Below are 17,233 nucleotides of genomic sequence, written 5' to 3' on the forward strand. Positions count from 1 at the left end.
ACCCAATGCAATGAAGCACAGCGTTAAAAAAAAAAAAAAAAGGCTCTATATATCTATATAGCTTTCAGTAATTTTTAGAATGAAAAAACCTCATTTATGTTGTAGTTTGAAGTTCCAGAAACCATCCCCCCTTGCCCTGGCTTCAAAAGTGAGGCTTTGGTTCATGAACAAAGTGTTCTGGTTCATGAACAACCCATGAAAAGTTGGATGATTAGATCGACTTGGGAACTAGGAACTTGTTAAACCTCAACATTTGTATGACAGAAGGTATTTTTCTAGGTCAATCTCTTCCCTGTTCTTATTGAGGAAATGTAGCTGCCACCAGGAGGGAGCAGACGAGCCAGAGCTGGTAGAGCTGTGTGGGCATGTATATATGCATGTGGAAGTGGAGTGCTGAGGACTGTCCACAAAGTTTAGATTCTTTTGTCTTCCAAATCCATCTGAGAATTTTTGAAACCAATGGATTTCTCCACATATGCACATAGACAGTTTTTTTTTGTATAAACTTTTAGAGGGTTTCTGGACCTCTTTAAGCCCATCTATGGACCTCTTTTTTTTATACTATAAAAATAAAACATTCAATATGTTCTCATAAAAGAAAGCTTATATAATTTCATCCAAGGAAAAATTATACTAGAAATGTAAAGGATAAAAATTTAAATGTATATGTGTCAAAGACACATAGATAAAAACATAGAAAAATAGGAATGGCTTTTAGATAAAGGGCTCAGGGTAAAAGATGGATCTATAATATATCAATTTAAAAGAGGTACAGTGGAAAAAAATAGGTCCACTTGTAAATGAAGGGTGTAAAGTGAGTGAAACTGACTCTCCAAACAAGTTTTGTCTCTAATAAGAAAAAGAATAAGAATTTAGTTGTCTAGGAGGTACTGGAGATGTTGTAAGAATAGCCATGTCTGTGGGTGAGTCAGGGAACAATTTTTAAAACTTCAATAATTACAAATCAATAGATCTGAGTAATAGGTAAAGAAAATTGGCCATTATTCTTAGAGAAACACCAACAATTATTTTGAACAATTAATTTTAGAGGCTATATAATTGAAATCGGTGCAAAATAATTTTATGCTCTATGTTGATAAATATATACATTCCATTTTTATGTTTTCCAAGAGTAGATCTTACATTTTTAGTGCTTTCTTATAGAAAACCCCATGAGATGTAATTATATTGATAGTAAAAATACTTAAAGCCTAGCAGTATGATTGGAAAAATGAGATGGTTGATATAAATATCACCTTGCAGTTTAAGCAAATATGGTAAGCTATCCATATCACCCATAACAAATCAATGCAGGTATTTTGACACTGCTTTGTTATGTGTAGTTCTGAAGAATAAAGAAAGCATTTAGTGGCATTGAAAACAGGCTACCAAAGGCTTACAGTCCAGCAGGCATCAGTCGTACTTAGAAGGAAGACTAAAATGTGATCAACTTAGAATAGAAACATAACCAAGTATATACAGCACCAATGAAAGATAACTTCAGTACATTGAAACACAGACATTAAAACATGTATAATATTGAAATCTGGAGTGATCCTAGAGTCTTAATTTGATAGGCGCTTACACTGTAAGTAATTTATCCAAATTTAAAGTGGGTATTTTCTGGATTTGAATATCTTGGGGAGATGTTGCCACATTAAATATGGGGGTGTTGTCAGGATGGGAAGCTTCAGTGGTTTCTACTAACGTGATACACAGGTGTAGAGAGGAAGTACAATCCATGGGAAGGTGAATTGTGGAGAAGACAATTGCAGAACTGATTTTTAATAGGGATAAATCTGGTAGTAAATCTGATATCTGTCATTATTTTTTTTCTATGAAGTTAACAGAATAAACAAATGTGTTTCTAGTCTGATGTGAACTAAAAGATCTAGTTGTATTTTTCAAAATTCCTAAATAACAGAGTTTGGTGTTTAAAGCAAAATTTCCTGATATTTTTCAAACAAGATGAGATAGATTTGAATGTTTATCTTTAATGCCAACTCTCCAAACCAAAACTAGAAACATCTGCCAAATGATTTTTAGCTGTTTCAAATTTTCCTTTAATGGAAGAATTATTTTCCCAAGAATCTCTGAAATAACTCTAATCCATGGAAAACCAAAAGTTCCATTCAGTTTAAGTTGAAATACTGTTTTTCAAAGTGAAATTTATCCAGTATATACTTATAAGTAAACACTTTTTGGTTTTCTCACTTCTGATTTAGTGAAATACAGCATCAGAACAAGTCTGCATAAAATCTGGAAAAAGTATGAAGCAAAATGTTTTTTTTTTTTTCAAAGGCAGCATGGGCCCCAGATTCCCCACTGTGTAGTGGTAATCTCACTTCTTTTGCTCTAGTATTGCCATACAGAGATTGACCCCATGGAACCTTAAAAGTACGGTTTCTATGGAGCCATGCATAAGTTGTTGAAACAGTCAAAATATATTAATAGAAGATATTTCAAGCCAGTCTTGGACTGACTGATGAGAAGTGGCAACTCTTTGAGCCTCAGGCTAACTTGTTGCTGTTTCCTGATCCTTTAATAATTAAAATGTGGAATTTTAAACCCTCTTGCAGTTAAGCATTTGCATAGTATCCTGCATATATTAATGATATCTGTTAAGAATGCCCCTCAAAGCAAAGAGCATTATTCGTCCTATAACTATTGAGTGTATTTTTTTTCTTATTCAGAGGAGAAAGATCACTTAGCAAGATAAAAAAAATTGAAAATTCTTTTGAAGTACTGCAGGAATAACAGGAAGTAGTTAATTATGAACACTTATTAGAAACTTTGTACCAGATTTGCCCTCAGCAAGTTTGCAAATCTTTCCTGCTAGCAGGTCTCACTGACAACTTCCATTTGCAGAACCAGGTGTGCCTATGAATGGTCCTTGGGGACACTGTGGTAACCTCATTCCCCTCATTTCCAGTCACACTTGTGATTTGCCTGTGAGATGGATAAAACTGAACATCCTAGTGTGAGGATGAGAAGAACAAAGAAAACGGGAGAAATTTTTGAAGTCAAGTGAACTCATTTCAAACTCCTTTTCAAACACTCATTAAAACACAAGTGACTGAAGCACAGTGAAATCACTACATTACAACAGTACATTGCTTACTATTCCAGAAACAGAAAACTTAAATGCAAATATAAAAGGTTTAGAGTAAACAGTATATCCAGCATAGGAACCCCAAATATCCTTGTTCTAAAGGAACCATTGTCCAGGGATGGTAAGAACAACTTAAGCCATAAAAGCAAAATGTAAGTTACTCTAAGAAATGGTTTTTATTTTGTAAGAGCCTTTCAGGACACACACTTTCTATCTTGATATGTGTCTATTTTCTCCACACTCCCTTTATCTCACATCCACATCCATGTATTCTCTCTTTCTCTCCTTATTGGTTACTTAGTAAGTAAAAAAACAAGTGCAGTGGAGAAGAAAATGCAGTGAATATAAGTGAAAGAGAGCCCTTAGAAATTGAAATGAAAAAACTTAAACAGAAAAATAGAAATAATTTCCATTTTCTTGGTTTTCATGTATTTTGGTGCTCAGGAAATAAGAGTTTTACTTCTCACTTTGGCATTTTGCCTCACTATTACAAAAGAGCACCCCTCAGAGAACCTAGTTTAATATTCAGAGTCCCATTAATCACAGAGCAGGAGCCGTTCTTGTAGTTTAAGAAAGAAATAGTTGGTATTCCCGATTTTATGCAGAGAAAGATCTTTTGTAGGCCCTAAAAGATAACTCAATCTAAATAAAACAAAACAAAAATGAAAGCAAACAAGCACTATGGGAGTCCACAATTCAAGTGGGATAGCAGTTTAAAAAAGTGGCAGCTTTAGGGTAGAGTTTAGGGCATTGATGCAATTGAATTAGAACTGCCTAGTGAATGTTTTATCTAAAAACAGAATGACCTAATATATTTGTAGTTACTTAGATACAGTCTCTGCTTTTTGTGTTACCAAAATGCCAGCAGTCTTCTGTCAACAGTATAATTTGAAAACACCTGGAGCCAGAGCTGGGTATGGTGGTACATACCTGTAATTCCAATGACTGGGGAGGTTGAGGCAGGAGGCTTGCAAGTTCGAGGCTAACCTCAGTAATAAATTTCTGAGACCCTCTCTTGAAATTAAAAATAAAAAGGATTGAGGGTGTAGTTCAGTGTTAAAGTGCCACTAGATTTAGTCCCCAGTATAAAAACCACCCCTCAAACCCCAAACCCACATGGGATTGGCTGCAGTGTTTAGGCATATTTAAAGCTGAACTGATATTGTTGGTGATACTGATGGTAAGTTGAATTTGAAAAAGGTTGAATTTCAATGACTTTTTGTTTTGCTTGAAATGTCAGAAAGAGGTAAATTTTTTTCCTGTATGATATTATGATTTAAACTTTACAAGTTAAGGAGTGTGTGTGTGTGTGTGTGTGTGTGTGTGTGTGTGTGTGTGTTTATGTAGGAAATAGAACAGTTTCTCACCAAATCTAATCACCCCTTGGTCTTTGGGTCTTTGACCACTTCCTCTGCCCTTCATTGTTTGGGAAGGGTTGAGAGGTGATAAAGAAAACTGTGTCAAAAAAATGAGGAAAACAGAAGAGGAGAGGAAACAAAGTGTTGATATGTGTCTATTCTCTCCACACCCCCTTAGAGGGAGGAATAAGACTTAAGAACTATCCATACCTGTTCAACATCCTTCTAACCACTTACCACCAACCACATCAGATAGTACCAGTTAGACTTTGAGAGGCAGAAGGAGAAACAAAACAAAACAACAACAAAAAAAAAAAAAAAAAAACACCAGATACCAAAACACAAAACCCAGAAAGGTCACAGACCACTGTGTGGCTTATCTGTATTAGGAATGACCTGAATTTTCGTTCTTGTACAAGTAAGAAAAGCTCTTATAACACATTATTCTTTACATAAAATTCCTTGGCAGTTGCCACTGCAAATCTTCTAGTCTTTTCCTCTCTCTGAGAAATAATACCATAAATGCAACTGCTGTCAATCACGGAAGGCTGCTTCAAGGTTATGCCAGGTCAGATCTGGAAACCCAAGGATCTGTGAGTGAGGTGTTGATGGCAGGGTGGGTGGCAAATGTGAATGGAGAGAGCTTGAAATTTACAAGCTGCTATCACAGGAAGATTAGGGCTAAAAGAAGGCATGAGTTTGAAAGAGAAAAGCAGAATGAAGAAAGATCAGGGAATAGAGCACAAAAATATGGTGCTTTACTATAGAGAGGTTTACAAATTTAAAGATACACAACTAAAAATGGTTTAAATTTATAGCAAACATGATTGTTAATTATAATAAGACCAAAAACATTCTACCTTCCTATAAATTTTTTTTTATCTAACACAAACTGCCTGTTTCTCATCGTTGTGGTTTTTCTGAGTTTACCAGTTTCTGATCTATGTTAAGTCTTTTCCACTTTTCATTGGGGATAAGTTTTCTGTTCATCTCCATAGATGGTACATGATTTAAAAAGATGGTAGTTATATCAGTCAAAATATATGCTTTAGTAGGAAAAAAAGTAAGCTAAGGAGTAAATAAAGGAAGAAAAAGAAGAGATGAGGTCAGTCATATCTTCTAGCTTTCTGCTTTCCCAACATCTCTGATTTCAGTGAGAATGTTCTGAATGCCCAGTAAACCATCATAAACTATTGAACATGTTTCTCTAACAATTCTTTCCAAGTCTTCAACATTTTTTGAAAAATTAATAAGTTTATACTGAACTCTTTCAATGTACTTTATCTAAAAGAGATGGTTTTTATGCTCTGTAAATTTACAAAATAATTTTTTCAAATAATGACAATTTTTTTTCTTAGTAGTTAAAGAAAAATTTATCATCTCTCTTTCACCATAGAATAGTCATCAGGGTTATTCAGTAGCAGTTGAAAATGGGTGTGTATAATTGATGGCTTTTGATATTTCTATTTTTGTGTAGAGTACACCTCAACAGAATGTCTTCAAATTTAGTAACTTAATGGCACAATTGTCAACCAGATCCTTCCACATCTAGTTTCCACAGTAACTCTATTTTTTTAAAAATTGAGAGTATCAAATATATGATTTACATCAATGAACCTATTCAGTTATCCTTTGGGACTAAAACAGGTAATATTGATAACAGCAAAAAACTCTAAACCTGTATAAAATATTATTAATGTTTTCCTTCAGTCTTATATGTATAACATTATAATCAGTTCATTTGAAATATGCAATGGATCATTTCTCTTATGTTTTTGAAATTAAATGGGACCATGAAAGATTATAACACTGATTTGTGATCTTTTAGTTTTACTGAATATCAATGGCAATGTAGGAGGGTTACAGCTATTATTAATAAAAGTTGTAGGTATCACAAACCAAGGTTCCAAAAGCATTGCCCTAAAGTCAAATATTCTCCTCAGTGGCTCCACAAATGTAATTAGTAAAATATATGATGGAAGATTAATTAATGGAATTTAACTGAAATAGTTTACACCTACAGATCTTGTGAGTTCTGATCATGGGGAGATTTTTTTACTGGAATGGAAGGAAATTACAGTCTGTTGCAATAGTTTCCACAAGGAAAGACACATCCTGGGTTTCTGTAACCACATGTTCTGTGATCATTCCTGCAGCCTTTCTGATGATGGCTTCTCAAGTTCATTTCGTACTCTCACAACTCTCTATAGACTCTAAAAAATGGTGCTACCTGAGTACTGCTTTAGGTCTTCTTATCTTGCTTTGCCCATTTTCTTTGGCCTGTTCACTCACAAACATGGCTATGAAGAAGAGTAATTCTCAAATTAATATTCTCCAGTCCACTAGAGCACGCTCAGTCCTGACATTCAGATCTGAAGATCTATTGGACCATTCTGCTAGGCTTTCTAATGGCCACTCAGAGTCAGTGTGCCACCAACAAAGCTTGTGAGGTCCTCTCCCTTCCCCTTGCCCTATCCTCTCTGTGAAAAGTGCTTTTTTTATTCATCCTGTGGTCACAAAGATAGAGCAGAGTTGTCTCAACTTGGCCTTCTCTGTCAGTGCTCAAGCCAATTAAACACATCATTTCTCCCTCTTAAACATTTCTCTATCCCATGCTTCCTTCACCACCACCCTTCTTTTAGGCTATGGTCATTTTTCTCATAGGTTAGTGCAAAAATGCCCTAATGAATCTTATGGCCCCCAGTCTTGCTTCTCTTCAATCCATTTTTCAAAGGACCCTTGGAATAACAGTCGAGAATGTAAAACTTTTTACTGTTTTCCTGTTGAGACTCTGTAATGCCCCTGTGCTTTCAGATTAAATCTAGTAGTCTCAATGAGGTTTACATGGTCCTTTAGGATTTCACCCCTGAGTGTTTTCCTGGATTTCTTTCTCCTTTGTATTATATTTGTGTTCTTTGTTAAGTCTCATGAACTTTCCAATTTCAAGTCTTCAAATGGAACATATTTTCTCTCTGAGGATCTTTGCTTACATGGATCCCTTTTCTCACATATGGAGAGGGTGTTTTGGATTGTAATGATGATTATGGACTGCCTGCATTAGAGTCTATGCTCACCATTTATTAGTCCTTATCCCTCCTGGGCCCTTGGTGGTGAGGATGATGATGTGATGGTGGAGATGATAATTATTATGAGAATCTCAGACAAGCTCCTGCCTTTCAGGGTTACTATAAGGATTTAATGAGTGGGAGCTAGTAAGCATTCAATAAATATGAGACACTATGATGATTATTTCTTATCTAATTATACATTATTTTCCTGAAACTTCTTTTCTGAGCTCTTGCATTCTGTTTTGTGTTTTTCCATAGCACCCTCCATGTGTACCTATGATCACAGGTATCTACTATATGGTAACTGACTCTCTCTTCCCTGATCACTTATAGACTTCTTGAGATTGGGGTTTTGTTTTGCTCCACATTTTTGTTCCTCTAACATCTGTGTCTGGCTCATAGTAAGTGCTCAATAAATACTTCCTAAGAAAATTCAGATCATTTGTAGTTAATTACCATAGGCCACTCAATTTCAACACTGAAAATCTTTGCTTTTTCAAGATCTTTAAGAGTTCAGGGAAAAGATGAGAGATAACTCTGTCATGACAATGCATTTTAAGTAAGTATTTTTATTTCACAGGGTAAACCTACAAGACATTCAGTTAGTTAGGCTTCTCTCCTTAGAACAACAAGAAGAAGATAACAATATGGAGATAATTAGATTAGATTAGATTCATAGTATAACCAAAGTCAGCTTGAAGAAAATGCTGTATGACTGGTACTTACCAGTGTTGCTGACCCTACTAGATGTTAAAAGGGAAAAAAAAGGAATCCATTTCCTAAAATGAGAGAGAAGCATAAATACCATAGGCTTAAGATTTGGCAAGAATAAGGAACCAGGAAAAGGCTTACCAATATAATTCAGATTCTCCTTGCTTCTCTTTCTCTTTTCAAGACCAATCTCTGCATGCTGTCATTCTATCAATCTTTATTTCTGTTTCCAGTGCCTGCCACTGCTACTCTCCTACAGATGTCCATTCTCTTAGAGAATTTTAAAAGTTGTTTTGGTTGGGAGATGATTGCTGCAAGATTGTTTCTACTGTGGATGTACTCTAAACATGTAAAATAGCATTTCTGAAAATAACACTTTAAAATCTTTTAATAATTTTTTTGGTTTCAATTCAGAATGTAATGGAAAGTACACATCTAAGAACATGTAAAACTTATTTTGTATAAATTTGAGAAAATGCTTTTATTTATAATCAGTGACACCATTCCAGGATAATTTTTTTATGGTTGGCAGAGGAGTAAAAGGAGGGGGCATTTTGAAGATAAAGTTTTCCTTCCCCTAGTTACTCATCATTAGTGATTTCTGTTGAGTGGATCCTAATGTGCACACATTTTTATGAGTGAGGAACCTTTATCAAAATGAGTTAATTGAACTGATATAAATTGGTATCAAGTTTAGGAAAAATATAAAAGGTAGATGAGATATAATAGAGAAATACACAAAAGAATAAAACGCTGCAAAATTTCTGTAATCTTGTGACATTGGTTAGAATGGAGTTAAGTGAAAGGTTGAGGTCTGGGTGAAGCATTAACTGTGTCGGCAGCACTCCCAATTACTTGGGAGTGAGTTATTATTCTCTTTCTCTTTTTATTATTTCATTTTGCAAAATTTCAAACATAAAGAAAGGCAAAGGGATAATATAATGCACCTCTAGCACTGATCAGGCAGCTTGAAAGATGATAATTATAAAGAGATGCATAAGCATAAGACCAGTCAGGGTCCTGGCAAGAAAGATGACACACTGAAACAGGGGAATTTGAAGACAGTGTAATACAGGGACTGCTTACGAAGTCGTTACTGAAACCCAGAGAGGGTATCAGTTTGGATTGGTGGCCTTCAGTAAAAAGACCTCTTCCACTTCTGGAAGCCTGACAAAGAGATTCTGACATGTGTCACAACATGAATGAGACTTGAAAACATTGTGGTATGTGAAACATTGTGGTATGTACGTAGTCATAAAGAGATGAATATTGGCTAGCTACCTATGTGAGGTGCCTAGATTAGTCAGATTTCATAGAAACAGAAAGTAGAAGTGTGGTTGCTAGGGGCTGATAGGAGATAGAAATGGGATTTTTAAATGGATTTTTAAATGAGTGTAGAGTTTTTGTTTTGCAACATGAGATAGTTCTGGAAATTGGTTGCACAAAACTGTGAATGTATTTAATACTATTGAACTAAATACTAATGGTCAATACAGTGTTATTGGCAGAAATGTGTTTTCTCAACTTTTAGATGTTGTAGCCCTAATGCCCTGTATCTAAAAATATAATTTTATTTGGAGACAAGGCCTTTAAAGAAAAATTAAGTTGAAATGGGGCTTCCAGGATAGGTTTCATTCTCATCTGACTGGTGTCCTTGTGAGAAGAAAGTTAGATACACAGAGAGATGTCAGAGACACATATACACAGAAGAAGAACCATGTAAGGACAGTGAGAAGGTGGACACATATAAGCCAAGGAGGAAGGTAACAGAATAAACCAAACCTACTGACACCTTGTCTTGTACTTCTAGACTCCATAACTGTGAGAAAATAAATTTGTTTTTTAAGCTGTGGTATTTGTTACAACAGCCTTAGCAAATGAATACAGATGATAAATTTTCTATCTATCTATATATCTATCTACCCATAATTAAATAATAAGTGGAAAGAAATGGTCTTATTTTATATTGGAAGAAAATCTTGGGAGATGATTGTGAAGTAACAAATGATTGGATAGTGAAGAAAGAAATTGTATTCTGTAAATGGTTTTGATTGACACTGTGTGTTCAAGTAATATCTTGATTACAACAGACCTGTTGTATAGGTTTCTGAATTTGATTGAGATCAATAGATAATAAAATAAATTTGTGGGCCCTGTTTACCTTATTTAATGTGATTATTGCTTAGAAGGAATTGTGCTTTTTTGGGGGGGGGGGAAAGGGAGGCCAGGGATTGACCCAGGGGCACTTAAATACTGAGTCATACCCTCAGTCCTTTACATGTTTATTTTAGGAAAGGGTCTCACTAAGGTGCTTAGGGTCTCACTAAATTATTGAGGCTGGCTTTGAATTCATGATCTTCATGCTTCAGCCTCCTGAGTTGCTGGCATTACACATGTGTGCCACCACATGCCACTAAAAGGAAGTTCTTGAGGGGCAATGTGGGTTCTTGAAACATAATAATAGTACAAGTATAAATAATCATGGTAGTTATTAAATGTTTTAGTGAACTTCTCTGTGCTTAGTATAGTGTTAATAATAGTACAAGTATCAAATAATCATGGTAGTTATTAAATGTTTTATTGAACTTCTCTGTGCTTAGTATAGTGTTAAAAGGATGGATATTTATCTTATAAACTAAATATTACTATTCACATTATACAGATGAGTACATTAAACCTTAAAGATGTTAAATTACTAAGTGCCTAGTAACATGTAATTCACAGGTAACTGCACTTCAAGCAGGGAAAAAACATACATAGTTTTAGTGCAGTTTCTGCAGGAGCCGAGATATGTCTAAAATGAAACAATCATGTGGGGTTGAATATGTTCCTCAAAACATCATGTGTTGGAAACTTAATCTCCAAAGTCATAGGTTAATGTATTTGGAGGTTAGATCTTTTGGAGGTAATTAGGATTAGATGAGGTCCTGAGAGAGGAGCCCCCATGATGGCATTAGTGAAGAGAGAGACCTGAGCTAGCACACTTGCCCTGTCATGTTATTTATGCCCTTCTGCCATGGTACAGTGAATCAGTTAGGCCTCACTAGGTGCTGAACAGATGCCATGTTCTTAGACACCCCAGTTTCCAGTCATGAGTCAAATAAACCTCTCATCTTTATAAACTACCCTGTCTCAGAAATTCAGTTATGCACCAGGAAATGGACAGACAGGCTGTTAACTAGCAGGAAGAAACTATTTTCTATACCACACACATGGGAGGTCTTTCTATTCCTATTAAACGTGGGAACTAGGGAGATGCATTAAAGTTTTACAGAATTACTTGTAGTAAGTTTTCTGGTTGTTCACAGAAATTTTTAAAATCAACTTTTTGATGTATAAATGACATGGTAAACCACTACTAGGATCAAAATGCAGAACTTTTTCATCAATCTTGTATTAGTGTTCTCTAGAAAAATAAAACCAATAGAATACATATTTTATGATAAGGAATTGGTTCACACAATTATGGAGACTGAGAAGGCTGAAGATCTACAGCCAGCAAGCTGCCTATAAAGAAAAGCTGAATGTATAAGTTCCAGTCTAAGGGTTTGCAAGAGAAAGTCTATGTTCCAGCTCAAAGAGTTGGGAAGGCAGAATTTCCTCTCAATCAGCTTTTTGTTCAGTTCATGTGTTCACTTAATTGGGATACATGCAACCACATCAGGGAGAACAACTTGCTGCACTAGGTCTACTGATTCAAATGTAAATCTCATCCAGAAAAACTCTCACAGACACACTCAGAATATTTGGTTAAGTGTCTGGCTACCCTGTGGCCCAGTAAAATTAAAATGAACCATACCAGCCTCCAAATTTCCCTATATCTCTCATGATTAGTCATCCTCCACCTCCAATTCCCTACCCCCAATATCTCTATTCCAGGAAAGAATTAATTTGCTTTTTAATACTGTAGATAAGAATTTGCTTCTTTTGATTTTATAAAAATAAAACTATTCACCATGAAGGTTTTTATTTATTTATTTTTTAAGGGGAGGGTTTGTTGTTGATTCTTTTAGTCAGTAGTTTTGAAGATTCCTTCATGTTGTGTATGTATCAGTATTCCATTTCTTTTTATGTTTTTATTGGTAAGAGGTATTCTATTCCCTGGGTATACTAAGTGGTTTATTCAAGCAATCACTAAAGGATATTTGTTTTCTTGCCCAGTTTTTGGCTATTATGACTAAAGCTGGTGTTAATGAACATTCATGTATAATTGTTGGTATAAATATATGCTTTCCTTTCTCTTGGGGAATTACCTAAAAGTGGGATTTCTGAGTTGTATATGCATGTTTACTGTTATAAGAAACTGTTAAACTATTTTCCAAAGAGGTACTATTTTGCATTTCCATCAGCAACCTATAAAAGTTTCAGGTGCTCCACATTCTCACCAGAACTTGGTGTTGTTGACCTTTTGAATTTTAGCCATTCTAGTAGGGGATATAATGGTTTCTTATGGTGGTTTTGATCTGCATCTCTCTGATGACCAGTGATGTTGGGCATATTTTCACACACTGATTGGCTATTTGTATTTCTCACTTTGTAGAGTGTCTGTCCAATTTTTTTGTCCAGGTTTTACGTAGTTTGATTTGCTCTCTTCTATATGAAAGGACAGAAACAAGTTTTGAGGCTATTATAATAATTCAGGCCAGAGATCATGCACAACAGGATTGGCAGAAACAGTAGAGATGGAGAGAATAAAATTCTTTATTAACCAAATTGGTGTTGGGTTAAAGGAGAAGGATAAACATAAATAAAGGCCAAGTTTCACAGTAAATAGGAGATGGATGTTGTAGACTGAATATAGTTTCAGAGGAAAGCTGATAAGTCTGCATCCTTTGGCATTTTCAGATGAATATAATTTACTGGGAAATTAGACTTTAGAGTCTGAAGATCACAATGGCACTACAGGCAATTTAGGTTGGGGAGACAGAGGACAGATGGTAGAAGATGATAACTTCATTTGAGTAATGTACCCAGGGTGAAAACAAAAGAGAGAAGGATAGCCTTTGGGAAGTTTCAGAACTTAAAAAGAATATTGGAGAAAGGACATTGAGAGAGAGGGAAGGGAGAAACAGAGATGGCCTTTTGAAGAGAACAATAGCTTGGAGAGGCAGAGGGGATGGAGGTGATTCTTCGCTGTCTGTCCCATCATGTTCCTGTCCTAAGACAGGCTGAACCATGCAGGGTATTTCCTTGAAATATGTGAATATTTCATCTCGGTATGGCCTAGCCTCTGTGGTGTCAAATTCAATGGAACAGTTTAGCAAACAAAAAAGTTTAATTGGTGTCCCTCTAAAAATGTCTGGAGTAGGGCAAGTACAGTCATCACTTTAAGCAAAATTTCTTAAATTTTTCTTTTGACAACTCTCTCCCCTTTTTTTCACTTACAGCTGCATTTACTAAAAACTACCACAGCATACTGCATTGCAAAGCAGACTACAATTACCTTTTCAACCTTTTTAATTCTCCTGAATGTCATGCACTTCTGAGACTAGCACAACGTGAAGACTATAGTAATAGAATTGCATTGTATTAGAAAATACTTATTTTGTTAACTAAGTAGATTTTAGCTACTCTTGTCACACACAATAATTGTGAGATGATGGATATGTTAATTTGCTTCACTCCAGTAAACATTTTATTCTCTTTATATGTCCCATAGTATCATGTTGTAAACCTCAAATATACACAATAAAATTAATTAATAGGAAAGAAAAAAACCTCTCCTATAACCTCTCTACTTCCCAAGTGACAATTAGAAAAGATCTTGATGATAGGGTAGCAGAGAGCAGGGAATACCTAAAAATAGAAGGAACTACAGCTAAAGAACTAACTCATAGTTCTCAAATTTTACCTCACATCTAGAGAAAGCACTTGTACACTGTGAATCCCTGAGTGATGAACTGCATCTCTAGAGCTTCAGATTTAGTAGGTCTGCGTTGAAACACAGGAATTTGCATCTCTTATAAGTTCCCAGAAGATGCTGGTCCTTCTGGTTTGTGGGACACACTTTGAAAACCACTTGCCCAGCTTCTGCACAATAACAAAACAATTAAGAGTATGAAGAGAGAGCTGGCAGAATGGGAGAAAATCTTTGCTACCTGCTACACAGATAGGGCATTATTATCCAGATATGTAAAGAACCAAAAAAATCTTAAAAAAAACCCACGTGGGGGACAGAACTAATGCTTCTTAAACAAATGGCCAAAAAATATATGAAAAAATTTTCAGGGCTGGGGTTGCAGTTCAGTTTTCTTGTGTAGAATGTGTGAGGCACTGGGTTTGATCCTCACCACTGCATATAAATAAATTAATAAAGGTATAAAAATATAATAACATTTAAAAAATCTTCAACATTTCAGATTTTGTTATTTTCTGCTCCTGAACTGAGAGTTTGAGAAACTAGAAGCCAAGTCCCTCTGGTCACTGTGCACGATCATGAAGTTGCATATGAACTGGCAATTAAAACTCGTCAACACTTCTACACTGTCTCGGATTCTTCTGCCTGACCTCTTCTCACCTCTATTCTCAGAATGGCTGGTTTGATATGAAACTAATTCTTTTCTAGGCCAAGTTTCCTTTGAACAGTGTGCAAAGGCATATGATCCTGTGGATTAGAAGTGGGTTGTCATCAAAATGATATAACTCTGTTCTTCTCTGTTCCTTTCTTGGAATGGCTGAGAACAGACTTGCGAAGAGAAAAACTTGATGGCGTTTGGGAGCTGCCAGGTTTTGGAGAGCCCAATTATATATTTTTTGAACTAGCATTTCTTTAATAGAGTTTAATTTTAAATATTTTTTTCATTTTTGACATTTCTTTTGGTTTTTAATTTGAAAAGATGAGGATATATTTACTCATCAGGAAAATAAAAATGGCCTGTGCATGAGTAGGTAGGGTCAGGGGCCCATCTGTGATGGTATTTGGATGGCCATTAAAGGGCCCCTATGGTCCCCAATGTGCCCTTTTTACTGCCTTAGTCCCTAAAATGCCCTATTGTTTGTGTCTTTGCTTTAACTCATTGCAATTCTACTAGAGAATTAGTCTTGTTTGTGGCTCAGCATGTATTAAATCTACTTCTTGATACGAATGCACAGAAATTCCCTATGAAAGTCACCTCTCCTCTCTTTTGGAAGAGGTGATTCCATTTAAATCCTAGTACTGTGTCAGTAAGTCCAATCCAATCTCCTCACCAGAGGAATCCAAGCAACCATAGGCACAAAGACTAATAAAAGAGCTGTAAACAGAAATTGTTGAATTAAGAAAATGTATATGTATATGTACATACGCATATATGTGTGTATATGTCTGCATGTATACATATTTATTCAAGAACTATTTTGTTTTCCACCAGAGCTCCTAGACACTTGATCCTTTTCTACTGAACCTGTCAGTAGGAGAATGTGAAGTATGTGATCATAGACTTCATTTTCTATCACATAATTCTAGAATTGAGGAGCCACTGAGTGGACCCTGAGCTTGGAGCTGAACATGTGAGAAGTGGGACAGAGAGACAGTGAGAAATACCTTTTGAACAGTGGTTCAAGTCTTATCTGAACTCATTGCTACTTAGATTGTTTGATATAACTACTTGTATGTCTTATAATAATGTGACTGCTTTATAGATACTTGATCATCTATTGGGATTTAACTCTACATATTACTGATTCTTCAGTGCCAGAGAGTCCCATGGAGTTAGGTGAAGTTTATAGGTCTGCATCATATCTTCTCTGTCCAACACTACTTCCCCTCTTGAATACAGGTTAATCCCAATGGCATACCATAAGAAAATCCTACACAGGAAACTCTATCTCGGAGTCTTATTCCTAGAGAAACCAAATCAAAGTAGAAACAGCTTCTTTTAGGCAGACTGATTTTCCATGAACTCACCCCCAAACAAAACAAGATAAACGAATTTTATCATTTCTGCTTCTGCAAAGTTCTGGAAATTCTGTTGGATTTTGTTCTGAGATATAATCGTTAACCAAGAAATCAAGTCATCCCAGTGAGGGAGAAGTAGAAAGGTGATATCACATAAAGCACTGTCTTCTAGATTTTCTAAACAATTTTATGTTTCATTTTTAATATATTTATGTACTAAAAATCATCATAATATAAATATTAAAAAATCATTATAATCAAGATACTTTTGTAATTTCTTCCTTCCACCATTTTCCCCATCACCGTTTGACCATGGATCTGCTTTGCTTTTCTTTTCACTTTTTTTTTTTTTTGGTAGCAGGGATTGATCTCAGGGGCACTTAACTACTGAGCGACATCTCCAGCCATATTTTGTATTTTTTTAAAAAATAGATTTTTAATTGTCAATGGATTTTTATTTATTTTTATGTGGTGCTGACGATTGAACCCAGTGCCTCACACATGCTAGGCAAGTGCTCTACCACTGAGCTAAAACCCCAGTCCCCCTATTTTGTATTTTATATTTAGAGACAGGGTCCTACTGAGTTGCTTAGAATTTTGCTTTTGGTGAGGCTGGCTTTGAACTCACCCTCCTTCTGTCCCAGCCTCCCAAGATGCTGGGATTACAGGCGTGTACCACCAGAACTTGCTGGATCTGCTTTTTGTCACTATAGATTCCTTGCCTTTTAAAGAATTTTATGTAAATAGAATTATGCAGTATGCATTCTTTTGGTTTGTCTCATTTAACTCAGCACAATTATTTTTATATTCATTTGTATTGCATGTATCAGTAGTTCATTTCTTATTACTGATGAAAAGCTTTCCATTTTTTGCACATACAACAACTTGTCTATTCATTTTCTTGTTGATGGACACTTGTGCTGTTTCCAGATTTTGGCAATTATAAATAAAACTACTATGAACATGTAGGTACAAGTCTTTGTAAAGACATATGCTTTCATTTCTCTTGACTAAATATCCAGGAATAAAATGACTGGATTCTATGGGAAATATATGCTTAATATTTTAAGAGACTGCCAAACTATTTTCCAAAATGGTTTCATCATTT

Source organism: Callospermophilus lateralis, unplaced genomic scaffold (assembly GCF_048772815.1).
Source record: "Callospermophilus lateralis isolate mCalLat2 unplaced genomic scaffold, mCalLat2.hap1 Scaffold_130, whole genome shotgun sequence".
Lineage (NCBI taxonomy): Eukaryota > Metazoa > Chordata > Mammalia > Rodentia > Sciuridae > Callospermophilus > Callospermophilus lateralis.